Source organism: Maniola hyperantus, chromosome 19, assembly GCF_902806685.2.
Source record: "Maniola hyperantus chromosome 19, iAphHyp1.2, whole genome shotgun sequence".
Lineage (NCBI taxonomy): Eukaryota > Metazoa > Arthropoda > Insecta > Lepidoptera > Nymphalidae > Maniola > Maniola hyperantus.
The window spans coordinates 1451449-1468712 of NC_048554.1; the positions used below are offsets into that span (position 1 = coordinate 1451449).

At 36.6% G+C, this 17264-nt stretch overlaps 1 protein-coding gene across 1 annotated transcript in view; it reads right to left on the reverse strand.

Moving 5' to 3' along the window:
* LOC117991366 (Ig-like and fibronectin type-III domain-containing protein 2) overlaps positions 1-15257 on the reverse strand; it is a 174822-nt gene extending 159565 nt beyond the window's left edge. Inside the window, exons 1-2 of the mRNA XM_069505007.1 lie at positions 15067-15257; positions 1117-1143 (exon numbers count right to left, since the gene is read on the reverse strand). The gene's annotated coding sequence lies outside the window, so the exon portion shown is untranslated. The remainder of the gene's footprint in view (positions 1-1116; positions 1144-15066) is intronic.
* Between the last annotated feature and the right edge of the window lie 2007 nt (positions 15258-17264).

Consider the following 17264-nt stretch of genomic DNA (forward strand, 5'->3'; position numbering starts at 1 on the left):
TAACTGAAATTAAATTACTTAAAACGCAAATAGCTTTGAAAAGTTAGAGGTGAATGCTGGAGGTTGAACCTCCGCGACCTCCCGAATAGGAGGCGGACGTCTCCACCACTAAGCTATCACGACTTACGAAAAACCTCATTGTTTGCCACCTATTCGGCAGCGGGCTCTAAACTACAGAAATCTTTAAGATTCCTATGGGCTTCTTATTATATAAGGCTGAGATCTATAAAACGCACTTTGACTTTGCTCAGATTTAGGATTGAGTTAAAACGAGACAGAGCTATATCTCTCACATAAATCTGACTCGTTTTAACTCAATCTTAAGTCTGAGCAAAGTCAAAGGGACCCCTATAGATCTCAGCCTAAGAGCGAGACCTGTGCTCAATAGTGGGCCGGCGATGGGTTGTTATGATGATCATGACGATGATTTGCACTCTTTTCTAATTCTATAATCAAATTGTGCAGATATTCTACTTACAGTGCGTACTTTTTGAGATCTCATTTAAGATCTCAATCGCCATTTTAGCTCTAGATAATATTGTTTCAACAGTCATGTCAAAAGTACGGCTCCTTAAATAGTACTTTTGACATGACACAATATGACACATAGAGCTAAATTGGCGAGAGAAATCTCAAAAAATTTATGCACTATATACTTTTATTCGAAGTAGAATTAAATTATATTTGATTTGATAAGACCTTGATTATAAAAATTTAACTAGGTACATTTACCGGTAATAATAACCAGTTAAAATCACAAATACCGCACAATGGGTATCTACTAGTAGGTATGACAACATTATGTTAATTAAATATTTTATTTATGAATCAAATAAACAAAAAACTAACCAAGCCACGATCCTCTAAGATGTTTTATTGTTTTTATATACGAGTACTTAATTTTTTCTATTTCAGACAGGTTTGGGCTTGGTCCGATGGAGGTAAATTGTTGGCGATGATGCAGTCCCACGAAGAATCTCTAAATAATTATGTACTTAGCATAAAAAAATGACCAAATTCGTGTTTTCTTTGTGTTTGCATATATAATGCGATGCATAATTTTAATGAGTCAGCTACGATTTATATATTGTATAAAATGTAGTTAAGGCCACGTACCTCTATATGCGCTTTGATTCTGGTTTTCTGAAAAAGATAAGAGGTTTTATAAATAACAGTATGCGAAAGATTACCTACTTCATGGCACATACAGAAAACTTGTTAAGTATTACTTACTCATATAACATTGATAAGTTTGACCATTTATAAAATACTAGCTGCCCCGGCGAACTTCGTACCGCCTAACAGTCGATTCTTTTTCAGGATTTTTTTTTAATTTTTCTCTCCGTAAGAACCATCCCCATACTTCAAGGAATTAGTAAAAGAATTTATTATGAAAAAAGAATTAGCGAAATCGGTTCAGCTGTTCTCGAGATTTGCGATCAGCAACACATTCAGCGATTCATTTTTATATATAGAGATAATACAAATATAGCTACGTATACAATATTTAAGATACTAAGTAAGATATAACAAAAAATAAAAATTTAGGTAAACCTAATTTTTTCAAGAACGCATTTTCATTTTTTTCCAAATTCTTTGTCTGAAAAAATTTCTATTATTTCCTATTCCTGTAAGACGTACCTACTTACCTAATTGATTTTTAATTTTCAGTAATTTGAATTTCATTTGATTATTTATTATTTATTAAGTAAATAAATAATAAATAAATAAAATAAAATAAAAATCTTTTTTATTCAAATAAACTTTTACAAGTACTTTCGAATAGTCGGATGCATCTACCACTGGTTCGGAATGGAAAGAAGGGAATATTGTGTTGTTCTTAAAATTTTAGCGGGTCAGTGCTGATAAGTAAAGCACATGAAAACTGTGGAACCAACTCCCATCGGCGGTGTTCCCACTAGATTACAACATGGGGTTATTCAAGGGCGGACCAACAAATTCCTGAAAGGCCGGCAACGCATCGGCAGTTTCTCTGCTACTGCAAATGTTCATGGGCAACGGTAATCACTGATTTGATAGACCTAGACGCGAAAATTCAAATTTTAGTTAGTTTTTCGAAAATAGTAGATACAAATACAAATAGAATTACAATTTTTGTTTCGAGCTACAATCTACCATACTATGGTGTGCAAATTTGAATAGGTACACAAATAGAATTAATAATAGGAATCCTTACTATTACTGCAACACAACAATTATTTATCAATACAATAGCTCAAATATCTCATTATTAACATATTATTCATTATAATTAATCAATTCTTATTATTTTGCATTAAAAATATCATCGAAGGCTTATGGTAATGACTTTTGCGCGCATTACATTTATGCATCTACATGTTTTTCCTTGAAAACTTTGGTCAAAAATACTCATTTACTTCATATTTGTACCTGAAAGATAATTTTCTGAATTTTCCCAGATTTGCACTTACACACAATTTGAATTTTCGCGGCTGGGTGTTTCAAATCACCCACCTGCACGTTTGCTCGCTATCTCTATTTAAAAAAAAAGGCATAGCTTAAAAAGTGAAGAAACATAGCGCAGTATTGACGCACCATTGGATAAAAAATAAAACGACATCTATGAACATGGTTCGAAAGATGGCGACCAGTTACCAGTCTAAAGAAGTCGTTATTCAAAAGTACTTTCTCATCATTTATGTAGTAGGTTCTTCTTACACATACATACATTTCTTTGTTGTACGAATTATCAAAAAAGTCCATAGAAATTATAGCTATTGTGTGATGTTGACTAATCGTTAACCGTGACCTCCCACGGTCGACGGCGAATGCGGTCGTTTTAAAGGTCAGAGCGTTTCGAACGAAGAACTTAGGGAGAGGTAGAGATCCAATATTTGTGACAAACTTGAGATTTATAGGTACCTATTACCACTTAGCAAGAAGACTTTGCATATGCTTTGCAAAAAACTACTAGCACTAGACTCTAGTGGTTAAGATGACCGCCTCCTATTCAGAAGATCGAGGGTTCGACCCCGGGCACGCCCCTCTAACTTTTCGGAGTTATGTGCGTTTTAATTAATTAAATATTACTTGCTTTGACGGTGAAGGAAAACATCGTGAGGAAACCTGCATGCCTCAGAGTTTTCCATAATTTTCTCAAAGGTGTGTGGAATCTGCCAATCCGCACTTGGCCAGCGTGATGGACTATGGCCAAACTGAATTGTTGATGATGATGGCATGCTTTGCAGTTTGTACCCTTCTGTTATCTCTTATCTCTCGTATGTTGTTACCTATTTTGAATAAACTTTTTGACTTTTGACTTTTAATAGCTCTATGTGCATGCCGAATTTCAGTCCAATCCGTCCATTAATTTGAGCTGTACGTTGATAGATCAGTCAGTCAGTCAGCTTTTTTTTAATTAAAAATTTCTTACATGAAGTTAACTGCGGAACCCTACACCGCGCGTGGCCCGACACGCACTTGGCTGGTTTTTGGTAGTAAACTTTAACATCAGTTCGCCTTCCCTGAAAATTGCAACTCCCCGTCTTACAGTTCTATAGGTAAATTCTTAAGTAAAAAAAAAGAGATCACTGCAGTGATAAGGTCTCGCCCTTTGTTTTTAAGTATAGTATCTTTTTTATTCTATATATAATAATATTCTATTTAGCAATAATGAAGTAATAATGATGTTTAAATAAATATAAATAAACGATATTTTTACTGAAACTGCCTAACGAACAATAAATAATAATTTGTTTCGATAAAATTATTAACAGTTACAAAAAATTTACACGTACCTACCTAACTACTTTTTGATAGATTCAAAGCTTAAATACGCCGTTAGCCTGAATAATTGATAAACAAACAGATATATTATTAGCTATTAAATAATATCAAAATTTGCGGTTACCACTGGCATAGCAGGTCTAATTTGAGAATACAAATTAGTTAGGGCCATTAAATTAATGATGATTTCGGATGATAACGGTTTTAATTGATATTTAATTCACGGGATAATTTAGATATAAGTGAAATATTAATTATTTGGTACTAAACTCCATTGTAATAATATCAAAAACTAGCTTATGCTCGCGACTTCATCCGCGTGGACTACAAAATTTCAAACCCCTATTTAACCCCCTTAGGAGTTGAATTTTCAAAAATCCTTTCTTAGCTGATGCCTACGTCATAATAGCTATCTGCATGCCAAATTTCAGCCCGATCCGTCCAGTAGTTTGAGCTGTGCGTTGATAGATCAGTCAGTCAGTCAGTCAGTCACCTTCTCCTTTTATATATATAGATAATATACGCATCGAATATATCTATCCTAGTTATACCGGCTTCCCACGGTGTGTAATATTGCGGACGTACGCACCATGAGAAGAGTATCGTTCGTGGTTGCCACGCGCCACGGTAGCGCAGACACGTGTCGTCGTCGACGTTCGAGCCTCGTGCGCGGTGCGTGATTGTCCGTGGTCGTCGGTCTTGCATGATAATCAGCACCGTGGGAAGCCAGTATTATGTTTTATTATTTTGACTGGTTCGTATGTTGCCATTTTGTTGAAATTCCTAACTGATTTCCAGCTAAGTACTTTCAATCGCCCGTTCGAGTTGAAATTTTGCAGACACAATGTTGTTTGGAATTTATTTCAGTTAAACAGCAGGGTCTTTAAAAGTATTTGTGAAGTCTTTGATTATCCGAGTTAAAAAGTACCGTACGAGTATGTCCTTCTCCGAGATAAAAACCATCTCTGTACCAAACGTTAAAATCGTACTAACAGATTGGACCGTGAAAAGCTAATAGACAGTCAGTCACACTTTCAGAATGTAGTGTGAATATGGATATATTTACTATTATGATCAACCCATCGCCGCGCCCGGCTCACTACAGAGCACGGGTCTCCTCTTAGAATGAGAAAGGTTTTGGTCATGGTCTACCACGCTGGCTAACTGCAGATTGATAAACTTCACACGCCTTTGAGAACTCTCAGACATGCAGTCTCTCCTCACGATTTTTTTTTTCCACCGTTAATTAAATCAAGTGATTTTGAAACGCACATAGCTCTGTAAAGAACACTTCCCGATTAAGAGGCGGACGTCTTAACCACCAGGCTATCACAGGATATAAAACAGATTTATTTCAACTTTCAATACGTACGTCGTACGTGGACACATATTTTATTTAGATATTATTTAGAACGACAAGACCTTGTAAGCTGCGCCGTCCCGTCTAAGGAGTTAGCAATCGGTGATTCATATCAACGAAACTGTTCAATTGGGTGTTCCGGTGTTCTGTACCTAGTACCTACAGTGTAGGGTGCATTGCATCGATTACTCAACATCAGTCACTCGACAGTGACGCAAGTTCGGTCAGACAAAAAATTGCGGCGGCTCAAACAAAAACTATACTCTTTGCGTCTATTGCTTTTTGACTGCTTCTTTTATTAAAGAAATTGTATTTTATAGAGTTAGGGCGATTGCGCACTGCATCCGATCCGAATCCGTGAAAATACGTTCCGAAGTAGTCATTGATCTATTTGTATGGTAGCTTACGCACTAGCTCCGACTTCCGTCATACGAGTTCTCTCCGAGATCCGTGAAAATGTCTCGGATGTGCCTCGGATTCAAATCGGACATGTGACGTAGATATGTCAAAGATGTCCACTGTATAGCTAGAAGATCAGAGATTAGTACGCAATATCTGAGTTTGGTTCGAGTTTTAATGTCCGTATTTTCACGGACTCGGATCGTATAAGTGTAAGTATAGCCGAAAGTAGTGATAGCCTAGTGGTTAAGAAGTCGGCCTCTATTCGATCCGTGTTCGATGCCCGGCACGCACCTCTAACTTTACAGAGCTATGTGCGTTTTAAAATCACTTGTTTTAACGGTGAAGGAAAATATCGTGTGGAAACCTGCGTGCCTGTTAATTTTTCCAGGTTTCTCAAAGGTGTGTGAAGTCCGCCAATCTGCACTTGGCTAGTGTGGTGGACTAATTATGGTCTAAACCCTTGTTTGTGGTTCTAAGAGGAAACCCGCCCTCATTATAGTCAGTCGGGGCAATGGGTAGAGATGAATGATTATGATGCAAGCCGAAATATCTAACGGTGGCTTTAGATTAGAGCTGCCATAATTGCCGAAAGGACGACCGGGGCCAGAGGCGTCTCTAGCCCTTGTGGCGCCCGTGTGCAACCAGTACCCTGGCGCCCTCTAGTCTAGTAGGAGCAGGGTCAAAATGGAATACTAACAGTTATATTTTCAAACGGAAATTCGGATGCAAATGGTGCAATTTTAAAGGATGATTTTAAATGATGACGGCGTCGGCCATAAAACGAGCGCAGGGTCTTTGAGAGCGCCGGCATCGACGCATCTTTGGAGGTGTCTCATTAGAGGGCGCTCGGCGCCCCCTTAGACCCGGCGCCCGTGTGCGCCGCACACCCTGACCATAGGTAAAGACGCCTCTGACCGGGACATCGATATGCATACTGATACTGTAAATTCTAAAGTGTCAGTCTGTCTGTCTGCACTTGGAAACGGCTTTTTATCCCGGAATACTAAAAAGTTCCCACGTGATTTTTTAAAACCAAATCCATGTGGACGAAGTTACAGGCATTAACCAATGTAAAACCAGATACCTATTAGATAGCTATTATGACTTAGGCATCTGCTAAGAAAGGATTTTTGAAAATTTAACCTCCAAGGATATTCTGACCTCACCAAACTGTTGCTTGAAACCGTAGGGGCATAGGATTGTAAGCTCTGCCCCATAAATTTTATTGGCTGGAAAAGCGCTGCCAATAATTTCTGTGAATGTCGTGGAGAATTACATCTACCTTGGATCCCAAATTTGCAATGATGGCAGTTGTGTGCCAGAGATAAAGAGACGCATTGCGATGGCGAAAAATGCCATGACAGGATTAATTGGGATTTGGAAGAACAGAGGCATATCACTCAAAACCAAGACCCGTCTCGTTCGTGCCTTAATCTTCCCAATTTTTATGTATGGAGTAGAGACATGGACTATCAAAGCAAGAGAAAGGCAAAGAATAGATGCGTTTTAAATGTGGTGCTGGAGGCGGATGCTACGGATTCCGTGGACTGCCAAGCGCACAAACGTGTCTATCCTTTCGCAACTCGGGATCACTGCTCGACTCTCCTCCATATGTTACCAACTATTACTCTCATATTTCGGCCACATCATACGGCGGGGGGACGACAGCTTAGAAAAGCTCATAGTGACGGGCAACACTGAGGGCAAAAGACCGAGAGGCCGCTCACCAACTAGGTGGTCCGACCAGCTAAAGGAGTCGAGCAGGTGTGGATTTCATCACATTGTAAAAATGGCCACCGACAGAAGCCGATGGAAACAGATAAGCCATTCGAGGGCAGTTTGCCAGGACCACGATCTTCAGCAATGAAGGAACGACCGGAGAGAGAAACCTCCAAGGGGGTAGTCCACGCGGACAAACTCGTGAGCATACGCTAGTGAGATACTTAATAAGAAGGCAAATGGATTTTGTTATAAATAACGTAAACAAAATTTCCCTCTTTCAGGTTGGCACGTTATCTCAACGGAATGAGTCATTACTCACCTTCACACGAGGTGATAAATACCCGCAGAAGCCAAAAATCCTTATAAGACAGTACAAATATGACAGATAGTGTTGATCTATTTACATACACAGGACCACGGAGTTGCCATACTACTAGAGTCCCGTAATTCTGACCATATAAAATACTAGCTTATGCTCGCGACTTCGTCCGCGTGGACTACAAAATTTCAAAACCCTATTTCACCCCCTTAGGAGTTGAATTTTCAAAAACTCCTTTCTTAGCGGATGCCTACGTCATAATAGCTATCTGCATGCCAAATTTCAGCCCGATCCGTCCAGTAGTTTGAGCTGTGCGTTGATAGATCAGTCAGTCAGTCAGTCAGTCATTCAGTCAGTCAGTCAGTCAGTCCAGTCACCTTTTCCTTTTATATATAAAAAAAAGAAGATAATATAAAATATTATTATAGAACTATACATTAACTCTTGTAATCATAATATATTCGATATTTTTTTTTTTAATTTTTAGTGTTCGTTGCTAGGTATTAAACATTTTTTTGAAAAAAATTGAATGCGTGCTATACTATAGATAAGTGCAGGGAATTCCTTAGTCCTAGCGGTTCCACTCTCCACACTTTCTATAGTGCAGAATTAAATAACATAACCAGACCATAAAACATTAAAAAACTTTTTATTAGAAAAGGGCTACTATGCCGTAAATGATTTCCTAAACGACGAACATAAAAATAAATAATAATATCAGTCTCCCTACTAAGGTCTAAGGACCAAATTGCGACACCCAAACTGGGTATCCATAATACTTTGTACATACTTAATATGATGGAAATGCAATAAATGACAATTGAAATTGAAATTGAAATTGAAATTGACCATTAAGATAAGGAATATGCTACTGATTTATAATATTTGTTTCTCGGGGCTTATTTAACTCAATGTACGAAACAGTATAGTTTCATACTTTTGTTTCATCAACTTTTATTGCATAAAGTTTTAAATATCACTGTATTCAACCGTCATAAACTGATATAACCCAAATTTCCAAGCCATAAAACTTCAACTTTTCTACGAATCGCACATTGCAGTACACAACTAGCATTATCACTGCATAATAGCTGTTATCTAGAACTTTACCTACTTTAATCTGTCTGACGTGAATGAAATTACTAATGACTAGCTTATTCCCGCGACTTCGTCCGCGTGTACTACACCAAACTTCTATATTTATAACTATAACTTCTTCGGGGTTGAATTTTCAAAATATGTATGTACGTATATTCATTATTGCACCACAAACCACAAATGACAGGTTACACAAAAGAAATCTTAAAAAACCGGCCAAGTGCGAGTCAGGCTCGCGCAATGAGGGTTTCGTACTACAGTCGTATTTTTTCGACATTTTGCACGATAATTTAAAAACTATGATGCATAAAAACAAATAAAAATCTGTTTTAGAATGTACAGGTGAAGACCTTTCATATGATACCCCACTTGATATAGTCACTCACTTCGAAAGTTGAAAGTTGAAAAAGGCGGTCTTATCGCTAAATAGTTAATTCTTGTAACATTAATATAAGTCCCGCAAATTGCGAATGCGCGTGGCCGGCATTTTAGTGACGTCAGCACTAGACTGAAGTTTCGAGCTGATGGTATACCCCACTTGATATAGTCACTCACTTCGAAAGTTGAAAATACTAATTATTAGTTCATGACCACAGTTTAATTATTTTTGTGTGATCTAACCCTAAATTCACGGTTTTCAGATTTTCCCCCAAATGTCAGCTATAAGATCTACCTACCTGCCAAATTTCATGATTCTAGGTCAACGGGAAGTACCCTGTAGGTTTCTTGACAGACAGACAGACAGACAACAAAGTGATCCTATAAGAGTTCCGTTTTTCCTTTTGAGGTACGGAACCCTAAAAGTACCTAGGTACAAAAAGGCGGTCTTATCGCTAAATAGTTAATTCTTGTAACATTAATATAAGTCCCGCAAATTGCAAATGCGCGTGGCCGGCATTTTAGTGACGTCAGCACTAGACTGAAGTTTCGAGCTGATGGTATACTTTTATTTCGGCTAACGTCAAAATGACGTCATTTCGATGTTAATGAGACATGGTTCCAGCGCAATAGCAATTTGCGGGACTTGTGTTCTTTTGAGAATAAACTTTGCACCTGCTTAAGGAAATCGTTTGTTTAATAATTTACAAGTCAAAACAATTACAGAAGTGTGGTCTAAGCGCATATTTTACCCATAACTCATAGTTAACGAGTAGGATAGTTAGCTTTATCTCAATTATTAAGATAATAAGGTTGTTCTCAACAGAAGCGCATGCGCTGCCGTCATGTGACTCTCAACCTTGAAGATGGTACAAAAAAGATACCATTGTGGTTAGTATGAGACTACACCTCGCCAACGTTGATAGAATTCGAGCATCGAAATCAGAGTTGGCAGTTGAAAAAAACATTTTTTTTAAATGTAAAACATGTTTAGAGCTATTCCAATATTTTTCTTTAGTGTTGTGTAGTGTTAAAATAAAAAAATCATGTTTGGAACACTTATTTTAAACATTTGTTTATACCCGTGCCAACCCTGGTCGAAACACAATAACTTCAGAGTAAAATGAACCTAAAAGCCTTGATTTAAAGTCAAAAATTCGTCGATCGAGGGACTTCTCAATCAACTTAATCTCTTCAGAATCTCTTTCAGAGAGATATTTAACACCTCCACTAACTTTGATAGAAATAAATGTATAGATATATGCATTTTATCCCGCAAAGTCAAATAGTTCCTGCGAGACTTAAGTTTTTAAAACCTAAGTATATACACGCGGACGAAGCCGCCGACATAATCAAGTTTACTTTATTTACTTGCATTTATTTTACACTAGATGATGCCCACGACTCCGTCGGAGTGAATTCAGATTTTGTAAAATCCCGTGGGATTGATTTTCCTTGATCAAAAGTAGTCTATGTGCAAGCTTAGCGAAATCGGTTAAACGGATGGGTAGTGAAAAGCAGACGGACAGACAAACACACTTTTGCATTTATAATACTCAGTATGGAAGTAGGTATGGATTACTATGTCAATAAAAAAATTAAAGTGTACATTACGATTAAATAAAATTGTCCTTGCCCTTGTCTATACAATACTGAGGGCTATTTCCAAACAACCGGTAAGTGTTACAGTACCCTAATTCGCCAAAGTAAACCAAGAACACTCGCCATAACGCCCGAGTGAGGCTCTGAGTGAAAAACTCACCTTTTTGCGTGTTACGAAGGTTAGAGCGGACAAAAAGTGACGACAAAGTACTTAACAGATTTTTCTGTGATTCTGTCGTTTGGTTCATAAGTCAATAAGTTTTGTGGGTACAATATTATCGCAACATGCGTAAGAATTTTTTTATTCATTATAGGCGCACGCTTGACCACGATCACACCAGATGGGAAGTGATGGTGTGGCCTAAGATGGGGCGCGTTTGCCTAGAAGGTGCCTATTCACTCTTGTTTTAAAGATACCCGGATTATAATAATTGTCAGGAAACACTGATCTCGGAAGAGTATTCCAGACCCTAGCCATGCGTACCTATAAGGAATGATGACGCAAAGCGTTTCGTACGCGTACATGGAATGTTGACGACATAGGGGTGGAAACTACCCCGGTGTCTTACTATTACTACTTAGTCATTCTAGTGAATTTTACAGAAGATAAAATCATTTGGTTTTGTAAGCCAATATTCAGATTTTTCGAATAGTTTTTGGAATTAGGCTTCATTCAAGGTTCATGAAGAATTCATAGATTTAAAAGGGATTCGTTCTTCAGACCATAATTATTATTAATCACAATATTTATTATTATTTTATTATTATACATAATATAAGTTGGTACACGGAAATTCATAGTTCCCACGGGTTTTTAAAATCTACATCCATGTGGACGTAGTCACATGCATTTTATACCTATCTACTAACTAGATAGGCCATAAGTTGGGGAAAATCACCGAATTTTCAGGATGGGATCAGTTTTTCAAACGGAGATAGAATGACGGCAATCAATGGATTGTTAGACGATTTAAAAAAGCTAGTCTTGAAATAAGTACTTACACAATCTAATAAAAACAGTAGAAAAGTGATATTTCTATTTAAATTATGTTCGATAGGTAAGTTTATTATAGAAATATTATAAGAACTATGATACCGCAAATTCGAAATGCGAGAGATCCCGTGCCCATGAGAACTCTTTGTTTTTTCCGGGATAAAAAGAAGTCTATGTTCTTCTCGTAGATGCAAGTTACCTCTGTACTTATCTACAAAACCGTAGGTAGACCGTGCAAAGGTACCTAACTTTAGATAGACAGAAAGACACACTTTCGCATTTATAATGAGTATAGATTCTATAAATAAGTAGGTGAGTGGCTATAGAAGAAATCAGATTTATTATAGAACTTTCATCGTATTAGGTTTCTAGTATTCTCGTGTACAATGACACCGTGAGAGAGAGACGGGTTTATGACCATATCTCATGCTCTCGCGGTTTTAAGAGGCTATTATGTTACCCAGGTTAGAATTATAGTAAGCGACAGATTGACATGGCAATCGGGGAGGGAACGCCCTGCACACCCGCATACCCCCGCGCTAACCCGCACCGGGTTAGTGCGGGGGGTTATGCGGGTGTGCGTTTCGTCCCCACCCAGATTGCCATGTCGACCTGTCGCGAACTATAGCTTGCATCCCGCTTACGGATGTAGGCTACTTTTTATCCCGGAAAATCAAAGAGTTTCCACGGGATTTTTAACTGCTAGTTCAATGTATTATAGACATATTTAAATTTAAAATAATATTTCCAGACTAATAAATGACTCTATAAAGTCCCGCAAATTGCTATTGCGTTGGAACCATATCTCATTAACATCGAAATGACGTCATTTTGACGTCAGCCTATACAAAAATATAATAACCTAGCTACCATCAGCTCGAAACTTCAGTCTAGTGCTGACGTCACTAAAATGGCGGCCACGCGCATTAGCAATATGCGGGACTTAAACCAGATGGCTACCTATTTGTCGTATTGTAAAACTTTGAAAGTATGTAACTTTCATGATTCATAAATACCTTATAGTCTGAGCCTGTAATTTAACTACCTACCTATTTATTTACTGAAATCAAAATATCAGATAATCTAGCGCACGCCTGAGGATTCATGTATCACTAATTAGGTAACCGTGTTCTAGTGCCTAGAGAATTACCTAGTCTGTGATCTATTCAATATTTCATAACCAACTAACAAGAAGCGGTGATAGCCTATAGTGGTTCAGACGTCGCGCGTCGGCCTCGTAGTTGAGGGGTCGGAGGTTCTATCCTGGGCAACGGTGAAGGAAAACACTGTGAAGAAATCTGTTTATAAGTTCTTCATAATGTTCTCAAAGGTGTAGTGAAGTCTAGCCAAAAATACTAAAAATGGTAAGTATACCTTTAATATGTAGTTGAGTAGATCATCCTCATCATGATCAACCCATCACCGGCTCACTACAGAGCACAGGTCTCCTCTCAGAGTGAGAAGGGTTTTCGCCATAGTCTACCACGCTGGCCAAGTGCGGATTGGCAGACTTCACATACCTTTGAGAACATTATGGAGAACTCTCAGGCATGCAGGTTTCCTCACGATGTTTTCCTTCACCGTTAAAGCATCACCGTTAAAGCAAGTGATATTTTAATTACTTAAAAACGCATATATGTAATTCCGAAAAGTTAGAGGTGCGTGCCCGGGATCGAACTCCCGACCTCCGATTGGAAGGCGGACGTCTTAACCACTAGGCTACCACAATATTATTATAAGTACACTAGCTTATACCCGCGACTTCGTTCGCGTGGACTACACAAATTTCAAACCCCGCTTTACCACTTTAGGCTGCCTTTAGGGAATGAATTTTCAAAAATCCTTTCTTAGCCAATGTCTAAGTCATAATAGCTACCTCTATCTGCAATCTGCATGCCCAGCCCGATTCGTCCAGTAGTTTGAACTGTGCGTTGATACATCAGTCAGTCAGTCAGCTATTCCTTTTTTAAGTAATAATATAGAAGATGATGATAGCAAATATTTGAATTTGTAAATAATATTATGTAGATATAGATTGGTATTTATAATATTAGTATGGATTTGTAATAAATCAGCGAAATTAAGGAAGAGAAACGCTAAACCAATTTCATTTATTACATTTTGTTGCATGTCATGATTGTTTCCGCAAAGGCACGCCTGTTTGTACCAACTGTTCATTTAATACTAACTCTATATCAATTATTATTTATTATTCATCTGACTAAAATTAACTCCTTTGTTTGTTTCCTTTGCGTTATGTATCCGTGAGTTAATTAAAAAAAACTGGTTGCACGATTAGCATGTAGCCTTGTATGAAAAAAAAAATTGTCTTTGGTTGGTAATAATTGTTTACTAACAAACCTTGGACTCCTTTTGAAAAAAAGCGTGTATGGTTTTGAAAATATCTGCTTTGTATATTTTTACAAGTAAAAAATTAAACCAGTAAATAAAAGTAAATACCTAATCTACTTTCAAAAAACTTAATAGACATAATAGCCATTATTAATTTTTAAGTAGAATATATATTTTTTAGATTGTTTTACATACATACCTATTGTCTAAATGAAAAAAATTGTAAGTATATGTACTTATTAATAAATATAGTAGTTAGTTAGGGTATGTTTTTAATAGAATTTTATTTATGTAAAGTAATTGTATTTTATTTACAACTAGCTGCCCTGGCGAACTTCGTTCAGCCTAACAGTCGATTCAATTTTTTTAAATTTTTCACTCCGTAAGAACCATTCTCGTACTTCAAGGAATATTATAAAAAAAGAATTAGCAAAATCGGTTCAGCAGTTCTCGAGATTTGCAATGAGCAACACATTTAGTGATTCATTTTTATATTATAGATGTAGACTTGACGATAAATATTATATTCTAATAATACATTAAAATAATGTAACCTGGCTTCGTCCTACACCCTAATGCAAAATATATTTTTTCCCCCTCACAATCAGTTGCACGAAACGGAAAGTTTAAGTGGAGTCAGTTGACCGAATCAAGAAAAAACCTTGCAACAATGGAAAAACTGCGATTATCTAACAACAAACCACTTCTTTCGTGCACTTTTACAATATAAGAACAATATATAAGTAGGTAATTCACATCGTCAGATAGCATGACAAAATATCTATTTCATCAACCTCTTAACATCAATTCACATAATTTGAATTCTACGACTTTTCCATAGACAATAAAAAATATAGGTAATTTCCCTGACAGTCAATTTAAAAAAAAGAAATAGACCTCTTTGGTCACAAATAAAATTCTAGCACACATGGACCAATCCCAAATAAATATTAATTAAAAAATATTACAATAAAAATCATTTAACATATTTAAAGTATTGACAGTGAAAAACAGACCCACCATTTCCATTTCCCTAAACAAAAATCTAAATATAAAAAAAAATTAACGAACCTCCTTGTATCCTTAAAAAATCCTGGCACAGATCACAAAAGAAGTACAGTCAGGTAGGAATAATTAAAAAAAATAAAAACACAGATTACGTGCACTCGCGACGTTCTATTCCAAATTCGAACAGTCAAGAACCGTCGTTTGTACAGTCCGCGCCGCCGGGCCGACGCAAGACGACTAAAGGCAGCTCGCTCGCAGCTCCACTGTGGAATCAGAAAACAATGAATCGTGTTTATACTTCTATATTTGATACTAAAATATATTTTCCGGTCATTAACAACCCCATTATCTCCATTTTGAAGCGTTGGAGATGAAAATTGTAACGTGACTACGCAAAAAGTTAGGTTTGAACCGACCATCCACATCCAAACAAAAATATAGGATGCCTGTTTATTAATTTTTCATTAAACTAATTTTGATGCACAGAGATAGCTTTTTCTGGATAAAGGCATTTCTTTTACAGTTGGGAAATTCTTAATCCCACGGGAAAATTCCTTAATTTCTCGGGAAATTCCTTAGTTCCACAGGTAGTACCTACCGAAAGATTTAAGAAATATTATACCTCACAAATTTTATATGCAATGTTCAGTCTGTCAGCTTTTCATCGCTCTATCACTTAACAAACTTTGATCAAAGAGACAGTCAAGCTCCAAGCTACAGCTGGAAAATTCTCAGTTCAACAGGAAAATTGCTTAGTTCCAACTTCCAACAGAGAAACGAGAGATTTAAGAAATACATCCACATAAAGTTTGTAATGTATTTTATAAGGTAAATCTAATATCTTTTCATGGTTCTACTTATCGCATAAAATTGTTTGATGAAAGAGACAGTCATAGCTATAAAAGCATTTAATTTACAGCTGGAAAAACCTCAGTTGTACAGGAAAATTCCTTAGTTAAAACGTGAGAGTAACGAAAGATTTCAAGGATAATATACCTATATCGAAACAAATTTTGTAGGTGCAGGACGCAGGTGCGTCTGTCTGTTACCTTTTATCTCTGGCATAGCTTGCTTTTACCTACTAACGTGAAAATTTCTTGGTCAAAAACAAATATATTCATAAAACGTAAACTAATTGAATAATCTTATTACAATTTAAAAGATTATTTAAATGATAAGCAAGCTTGGGAATGAGTTGCTTAACGTATTTGTGATAGTTCTAATAAGTTAAAATGCTTTTGTAAAGTGGTGATAGTAAAAAGAATACCCGGCTGAGTTTGTTGTGGGCTCTTCTCAGACCTGAGCGCATTTGGAACCCTCGTGGCTTTAGTTTTAAGTTTGCGTAATAATTATCACCACTATATCTTACAAATCCAACAACTGACAATCAAAAAGAGTAATTTATTAGGTATCTATTTTGAATAAATCGTTTGACTTTGACTTTGAAACATTTTTAACTCGGAAAATGTTTCATTGGCAACAACTAGGTACGATAAAATTTGATTAGGTACGTCGCAATTTTGTTTACATGTACCAGCTCAATGACAAGGTCGGCGAGGTGTGAAACGAATAAGGTAAAAAATAAATTGAAAATGCAATTTAATGACGTTATGTCATTTTAACTTTGTTTTATTTCGCCATGTATAATGTATATGAATTACACTTGGATGAATGAATTATATCTCTATGGAATTACATGAATTACTTAAAACCGTATTTACTAACGTTTCACGATGCGCTTGCTAGATTAGCCTCAGAAGTATAGAGACAATAGAGTCAGGAATCAACCTACTGAGAGTCTAAACCTTAGTTCGTTATCAATAAGCTAGGGCGTGGTTGAAGGTAGAAAACAAAATAAAAGATTGTATAAGGAAATAAACTGTTTTATTCAGGGAAAAATCCCTCCATATCAAAGTTTATCTTTACCATTACTTATTGCTTTATCATTAAATAATTTATTATTTCCTTTAAGAAAAATCTACCGCCAGTTCGAAAAAGCATATCTACCGAGAGAAAGAACTGGCAAGAAAAAACTCGGCGGTGTCTATCCACAATTATTGAAAAATAGATACAACTATGGTATTACCATAACATATCCAACCCACATCGGGTATAAGCATAAACTATTACAAAGGAATACCAGTTGAATAACAAATTACACATTAAACAACATACATAGTATAACAATAGAAATATAAAATCAACAATATTCGTACCTGTAGGTATGTCACAGCTTCTTATTAAAAATAGGAAAATTAATG